The sequence below is a fragment of the Pseudophryne corroboree genome, chromosome 8, assembly GCF_028390025.1.
Source record: "Pseudophryne corroboree isolate aPseCor3 chromosome 8, aPseCor3.hap2, whole genome shotgun sequence".
Lineage (NCBI taxonomy): Eukaryota > Metazoa > Chordata > Amphibia > Anura > Myobatrachidae > Pseudophryne > Pseudophryne corroboree.
In genome coordinates, this window is record NC_086451.1 from 162,885,197 (window position 1) to 162,893,810 (window position 8,614).

General features: G+C 44.4%; 1 non-coding gene across 1 annotated transcript; it reads left to right on the forward strand.

Annotated features, from left to right (window-relative positions):
* Positions 1-297: 297 nt before the first annotated feature.
* On the forward strand, positions 298-460 carry LOC134952368 (U1 spliceosomal RNA). Its single transcript, XR_010184910.1, has one exon. It is a non-coding gene; the product is annotated as a U1 spliceosomal RNA (small nuclear RNA).
* The last annotated feature ends 8,154 nt before the right edge of the window (positions 461-8,614 follow it).

Below are 8,614 nucleotides of genomic sequence, written 5' to 3' on the forward strand. Positions count from 1 at the left end.
CCGTGTAGATGATGGCCTAACAGGAAGCTTTAAAATTTTCTTTCTAGTGTCCTTCGTTTGGGAGAAAAATGCAAAGGTACAAGACAGCTTTTCCTTGGCAATATCTCTCTTTTGCAAAGAGCTGCGCATTGAAATATTCAGGGCTATACCGTGTAGATGAAGCACTAACAGGAGGCTTTAAAATTTTCATTCTAGTGTCCTTCGTTTCGAGAGTTTCCTTGTGCTGCCTCGGTTGGATCTCCTTCACTTGACAGGGGGGTGCCCGAGCAGCGACCCTCCCCAGCTCTATCCCAAATCTTACTTACCTGCCAGGTGAGATACTATGATCATGAAGCTGCTTCTCCCAGGGCAAGGCTCACCCATTGCACTCTGGGTGTGCTGCTCCTGCGATTTCCCCAAATGTGGGAAACTTGACTGCATAATTTGTGTTTCCCCTGGTCGGCTCTCGTATAATTCAGATCTCTTTGTCTCAGGTCTCTCTCCAGCCTAGTTTGCTGTCTGTTTCCACTTCTCTTTTCTTGAGCCGCTCCCTTCTATGCCCTTGCGCACTATCCTGACTTCTCCCGTCTGCTTAATTTGTGCCTTCCAACGCACAATGCGAACTACAGGTAGTGCTGCAGGGCCCACACCCTTTTACTTGCCTTACAGATCAGCTCTGGAGCTGTTACAGTGCCCAGCTGCTGCAAGAAATCAGCTTGAATGCTTCAGGGGCTGGGGCATAGCCAACATGAGCCCCACACCGAAGGAGGGTGGAGGTGTTTAATGCGAACTAGGGGTCATCCAAGCGCCGCAAAAGGCTGCCATGCCCTGCACGCCCCTTTTCTCTTTTCATATGCAGATGTAGGTCCCTGCGGCCCTGGCATTACCGCTCCAACTAGTCACCCCTGGCCGGGGTTCCCTGGAGGAGTGGGGACCCCTTAAATCAAGAGGTTCCTCCCCTCGAGGCACCCAAGGGCCAGAGGTGAAGCCCGAGGCTGTCCCCAGCACCCCTGGGTGGTGGGTGCCGGGCTGATAGCCATGTGTGTAAAAAAAGAATATTGTTTTTTGTTGTTGTAGAACTACAAGGCCCAGCAAGCCTCCCCCGCTTGCTGGTACTTGGAGAACCTCAAGTACCAGCAGGCAGGGAAATAACGGGCTTGCTGGTACCTGTAGTTCTACAACAACAAAAAATACCCAAATAAAAACACAAACACACACAGCGTGACAGTAAAATTATTGAGACAGGCTGTAGCATGTGGGTGCATGTAACCCTATAAAAGTGATGGATTGGGTGACTATTACAATACCCACTGTTGCTGTCTGAAAAATTATGGATTTATAGATTGCTCTGCCGAGACATGTTTTTTTCTAAAATGCACCACAGGTATGGATGGATAGTATACTTGACGACACAGAGGTAGGTAGAGCAGTGGCCTACTGTACCGTACTGCTATATATTATATTATTTATTATTATTATTATTATCCTTTATTTATATGGCGCCACAAGGGTTCCGCAGTGCCCAATTACAGAGTACATAAACAAATAATCAAACAGGAAAACAGCAACTTACAGTTGACGACAATATAGGACAAGTACAGGGTAAATAAACATAGCTACATCAGCAGATGACACTGGAATAAGTATCAGGTGGCAGAAGACTGCTGGATTTGGTGCAGCTGAAGATTATTAAAGTAAGAAAAGAGTAAGCACATGAGGGAAGAGGGCCCTGCTCGTGAGAGCTTACATTCTAAAAGGGAGGGGTAGACAGACAGGGGTGAGACAGATGGGGTACATAGAGAGCATGGAACAGAGGTTTAGGATGAGATTTGGCTGGGTTTGGTGAAGAACTGGGTCTTGAGAGCCCGTTTGAAGTTTTGTAGAGAGGTGGAGAGTCTGAGGGGGAGAGGTAGGGAATTCCAGAGAAGTGGTGCAGCACGTGAAAAATCTTGGAGGTAGGAGTGGGAGGAAGTAATCCGTAGGCAGGAGTCGGTGTGCATTAGCAGAGCGAAGAGGACGGGTGGGAGTGTAAAGCGAGATAAGATCAGAGATGTAGATGGGAGAGGAGTGGGTGAGGGCTTTGTAAGCAAGTGTGAGAAGCTTGAAATGGATTCTGAAAGGGAAGGGGAGCCAGTGAAGGACTAGTAAGAGAGGAGAGGTGGACGTAGTGCGTTTGGTGAGGAAAATGAGCCGGGAAGCAGCATTGAGGATAGATTGGAGTGGAGAGAGGTATTTGTCAGGAATGCCAGTCAGGAAGAGATTACAGCAGTCCAGTCTGGAGATGACCAGTGAGTGGATAAGAGTCTTAGTAGCATCCTGGGTCAGAAAGGGTCTGATCCTGGAAATATTTTTTAGATGAAAACGGCAGGTTTGTGAGAGGTGCTGAATGTGTGGTTTGAAGGAGAGGGAGGAGTCAAGGATTACTTCAAGACAGCGCACTTGGGGGGTAGAGGAGATAGTAGTGCCATCAATAGATAATGAGATTGTAGGAGGTGAGGTTATGCGGGAGGGAGGGAAGATGATCAGCTCGGTCTTAGACATGTTAAGTTTAAGAAAGAGCTGGGACATCCAGGAAGAGATAGCAGAGAGACAGTTGGAGATACGAGTGAGGAGAGTAGGGGAGAGGTCTGGAGAGGAAAGATAGATTTGAGTGTCATCAGCATAGAGATGATATTGGAAACCAAAAGAACTAATGAGCTTACCTAGTGAGGACGTATAGAGAGAGAAGAGAAGAGGACCAAGGACAGAACCTTGGGGAACCCCTACAGTTAGTGGAAGTGAGGGGGAGGTGGAGTCATGAGAGGAGACAGAGAATGAACGGTCAGAAAGGTAGGACAACAACCAAGAGAGGGCTGTGTTACGCAGACCAATGGAGTGAAGGATTTGCAGTAGGAGAGGATGGTCCACAGTGTCAAAAGCAGCAGAGAGATCAAGTAGAATAAGTAGAGAGTAGTGTCCCTTAGATTTAGCAGCATGGAGGTCATTGCATACTTTTGTAAGGGCAGTTTCAGTGGAGTGGAGAGGACGGAAGCCAGACTGGAATGGGTCAAGCAGTGAGTGTGAGGAAAGAAAGGAAGTAAGGCGGTTGTAGACAATACGCTCAAGGAGTTTGGAGGCAAAAGGGAGGAGAGAGATGGGTCGGTAGTTGGAGAGAGTGTTTGGATCAAGGGTAGGTTTTTTAAGAATAGGAGAGATGAGAGCGTGCTTGAAGGCAGAGGGGACAGTGCCTGATGAGAGGGAGAGATTGAGAAGGTGGGAAAGATGGGAAAAAGCAGAAGAAGAGAGGTGGCAAAGGAGGCGGGAGGGGATTGGGTCAAGTGGGGAGGTGGTGAGGGGACAGGAACGAATGAGGGCCATGACTTCCTCTCCAGATGCATGGGAGAAAGATGACAGAGTTGGTGCGAGGGATGGGGAGGGTTGGTAAGGGTTGGGAGAAGGCTGGTTACTGATAGTCTGGTGTGATGTGATGTCCTGACGTATGGAGTCAATTTTGGATGTGAAGTTAGTGGCAAAGTCAAGAGCAGAGAGTGAGGAAGGGAGACGAGGTGGAGGTGGGCAGAGGAGTGAGTTGAGAGTGGCAAAGAGGCGCCGGGGGTTGGAAGACTGGGAGGAGATGAGGTTCTTGAAGTATGACTGTTTAGCAAGAGAAAGGGCAGCACTGAAGGATGAGAGCCTAAGTTTGAAATGGAGGAAGTCTGCCTTAGAGCGTGATTTCCTCCAGTGTCGCTCAGCCGTACGTGAGCATTTTTGCAGATATCTGGTGCATTTGGTGTGCAAGGGTTGAGGTGTTAATTTGTGAGGGTGAATAGTGGTTGGTGGAGCAACAGAGTCAAGAGCAGAAGTAAGGGAAGCATTGTATGTGGAAGTGGCTTGTTCAGGGCATGAGAGAGAGAGAATAGGAGAGAGAAGTGAGTCAAACAGGGAGGAAAGGAATGTGGTGTCAATAGCTTCAATGTTACGCTTAGTGATGGTAGCCTTAGGAGGTAGAGATGGGGAAGTCGAGAGAGATAGGTTGAAGGAGAGCAGGTGGTGGTCAGAGAGGGGAAATGGGGAGTTGGAAAAATCAGAAATATCACAGCGGTGAGTGAAGACCAGATCCAGTGAGCTCCCATTCACATGGGAGGGTGAGGAGGTCCACTGGGAGAGACCAAGTGAAGAGGTGAGGTTAAGGAGTTTAGAGGCAGGGGATTGTGTGGGGATGTCAATAGGGATGTTGAAATCGCCAAGGATAATGGTGGGAATGTCAGAAGAGAGGAAGTGAGGAAGCCAGGAAGCAAAGTTGTCGATTAATTTGGAAGCAGTGCCAGGGGGGCGGTAAATGACAGCTTCTCTAAGATGGACTGGTTGGAAGAGGCATATGGCGTGGACCTCAAATGTAGAGAATATAAGGGATGGTTCTGGTGGTATGAGTTGGTAGGAGTTACTAGAAGGTAAAAGGACCCCAACACCACCCCCATGGCGACCCCCAGGTCGGGGTGTGTGTGTGAATGTAAGGCCCCCAGCAGAGAGAGCAGCAGCAGAAGTAGTGTCAGAGGGCGTAATCCAAGTTTCAGTAATGGCTAGTAGGTGTAGGGAGTTGGAAATGAAAAGGTCATGAGTGGGGACCAGTTTGTTATAAACAGATCTGGCATTCCAGAGGGCACAGGATAGGGGGTATGAGTTTGTGGGAGAGATGTGAATTAGATTTTCAGGGTTGCTGTAGCGATGAGGTGGGATTAACTTTGAGGGCAGGGATGATGAGAGAGTAGTGATGGTACGGGTGCCTGAGCTAGGAGGGGAAACTGCAGGAGGTGGGCAGGGAGGGAGGTCAGTGTGATGTGAATGGGGGTGTGGGGAGGTGACAGGGAAGGGAGAGAGGGAGCAGGGCTGAGTTGTGGGGTAGCAGGACCATGGGGCAGAGGTGAATGAAAGTGGGGTAACAGGAAAGGTGGGGGAAGGAAACAGAGGGATGGAGGGGAGACAGAGGAGGGGAGAGAGGAGGAGGTGGAGGAGACTAGGGGGGAAGGCTAAAGATACATTATTAGGTAGACACTGAGTGATGTGGGGAGTATAAGAAAACCTTGACATAGTGTTAAGTAGGTAAATAGGTTGAGGGAAAGTGGAAGTAGGAGAGGAGACTGTAAGGCAATCCGAGCAGAAGAATTGCAGAAATGCAGGTGAGAAAAGCAGTGTAGGCTCAAGGGGTGTAGATTTAGTATGAAATGAGTCAAAAGCATAGATAAAGTGGGTGCAGAAAAGTATTTGGAGTGTAAGAAATGAAAGGATTGTGAGAGGTTTAAGAAGCAATGGTAATTATGTTAGATGTTTTAAGTGTTTGCAGGTAAAATTGCATTGGTGCAGCTGTGCTTAAAAAACAAAATTACAATAATACAGATACAGGCATTTGTAGGTGAAATGGGTGGTTTATGAAATGTCCAAGTAAGGTAGTTCTGTGCTATGTAATCAGATGCAACAATCAGGAGGTGAGTGATCTGAGGAGTAAGTGACTCACATTTGTTATTAGTTCTTCAGTTTTCTTTGTTTTGTTAGATTGGTGTGCTTCTGTTTTCCTTCTTTTTCACTTCGATTGAACGCTGATTGAACACTGCTGTTATGTGTCAATTTTATCACGCTTTGATAAAAATGCACGCTTAGATCAATAAATGCACAGCCAAATGGCTTTGCACAGCCTACACCATTGGACTTAAGTAGAAGACTATTACAAGTGAAACCAATAATTGAAATCTGTAACCACACCCCACCCCCTCAAATGCCAGGCAATAAATTACCTTAAAAACAACAACCAGGCATTCCACAAAGATTAAACTGGGTCTATATCATTCAAAACTTTAAAAAAGTACTTCAAAATCACATACTATGCAATAATGTTTCAATTTGCATTACCCAGCAGAATTAGCTTTGCATATATAGATATAGTGCAGCAGAATATATTGGTGGTTGTAGTCAATTGTAATTACCTGTAGGTGACAAGAAGAGAAGAAACGTCAATTCACAATCAATATCAGCTGAAGATAAATTAACGCTGATTGAACGCTGCTGTTATGTGTCAATTTTATCACGCTTTGATAAAAATGCACGCTTAGATCAATAAATGCACAGCCAAACGACTTTGCACAGCCTACACCATTGGACTTAAGTAGAAGACTATTACAAGTGAAACCAATAATTGAAATCTGTAACCACACCCCACCCCCTCAAATGCCAGGCAATAAATTACCTTAAAAACAACAACCAGGCATTCCACAAAGATTAAACTGGGTCTATATCATTCAAAACTTTAAAAAAGTACTTCAAAATCACATACTATGCAATAATGTTTCAATTTGCATAACCCAGCAGAATTAGCTTTGCATATATAGATATAGTGCAGCAGAATATATTGGTGGTTGTAGTCAATTGTAATTACCTGTAGGTGACAAGAAGAGAAGAAACGTCAATTCACAATCAATATCAGCTGAAGATAAATTAACGCTGATTGAACGCTGCTGTTATGTGTCAATTTTATCACGCTTTGATAAAAATGCACGCTTAGATCAATAAATGCACAGCCAAACGGCTTTGCACAGCCTACACCATTGGACTTAAGTAGAAGACTATTACAAGTGAAACCAATAATTGAAATCTGTAACCACACCCCACCCCCTCAAATGCCAGGCAATAAATTACCTTAAAAACAACAACCAGGCATTCCACAAAGATTAAACTGGGTCTATATCATTCAAAACTTTAAAAAAGTACTTCAAAATCACATACTATGCAATAATGTTTCAATTTGCATTACCCAGCAGAATTAGCTTTGCATATATAGATATAGTGCAGTAGAATATATTGGTGGTTGTAGTCAATTGTAATTACCTGTAGGTGACAAGAAGAGAAGAAACGTCAATTCACAATCAATATCAGCTGAAGATAAATTAACGCTGATTGAACGCTGCTGTTATGTGTCAATTTTATCACGCTTTGATAAAAATGCACGCTTAGATCAATAAATGCACAGCCAAACGGCTTTGCACAGCCTACACCATTGGACTTAAGTAGAAGACTATTACAAGTGAAACCAATAATTGAAATCTGTAACCACACCCCACCCCCTCAAATGCCAGGCAATAAATTACCTTAAAAACAACAACCAGGCATTCCACAAAGATTAAACTGGGTCTATATCATTCAAAACTTTAAAAAAGTACTTCAAAATCACATACTATGCAATAATGTTTCAATTTGCATTACCCAGCAGAATTAGCTTTGCATATATAGATATAGGAGCAGCAGAATATATTGGTGGTTGTAGTCAATTGTAATTACTCAGCAGAATTAGCTTTGCATATATAGATATAGTGCAGCAGAATATATTGGTGGTTGTAGTCAATTGTAATTACCCAGCAGAATTAGCTTTGCAAATATAGATTTAGTGCAGCAGAATATATTGGTGGTTGTAGTCAGTTGTAATTACCCAGCAGAATTAGCTTTGCATATATATAGTGCAGCAGAATATATTGGTGGTTGTAGTCAATTGTAATTACCCAGCAGCAGCTCTACTGCACTCAACATCACCAGTGCTCACAATATATATAATGCTATATACTATGCCATAGTGGTGCTTACTATATAACACCTCCTACTGCGTTCCCCCTGGCAATGAGCATGACACCCAGAGAGTGAAACCCCTGGCAATGAGCATGACACCCAGCACGTGAAACTCTTGGCATTGAGCAGTTTTTGTAAAAGTAATTAGAAGCTTTACTGTAGGGCATAGTGTATCACAGATATTGTGGTGAGTGACATAATATGTTCCAAAGGGCATTAATGTGTGGGGCTTAACATGGTGGAAATTACTGTACTTTTTTCCCTGTGGTGGCCGAGGTCTGTTGGTGCAGGGTCAAGAACTGGGGTGTAAGGTAGTCTTTGCCTGCAAGGCTACGCCCATTTTATGGAGACCATACCCATTTTTGCGAGGTCACGCCCCCCCATCCCGTCCGGAGCGCTCACGCAAATATAGTTTTTTTTATATATATATATATGGGGGAGGGGCACAATTTTTAATGCCAATGGTGGCGGGGGGCACGCATTTGAAGCCAAATTGTTTAGAAACACCCCTGCAAGAAAATATCTGCAAATCCAATGTTACCATAAGTGTGGCATATACCTGCGCTTGCTCGCGGGGTGAGAACATCTCCCTAATTGAATTCAGCGATATGAATAGAGGTTGTGCAGCAGCCACAGAAAGGGTTAATCTCTGCATCTTGTCACTAAATTACATTGTTGCAATTTTAGCTGGGAGCTGCAATAATTACTCTAATACATAACACAGCCAACACTTCTATATTCACACAATATACTGCATGGTGAATATAGAAGTGGTGCTTACTAAACAGCACCTCCTACTGCATTCCACATCACCGCTGGTCACACTCATATCAGGCCCATAATGCTGTATACTATGCCATAGTGGTGCTTACTATATAACACCAGGTGATGTGCAGTGGTCAAAACACACTAACTGGTCCCATGCTGTTGTTGAACTAAAGGCCTATACACACGATGAGATTCGGTCTATGCTAATAGGTTTAAAAAGGTTACATAAAAGCTACTTTATGTATTTATTCATTAAAGTTTTTAAGTTGTATTTTACAAC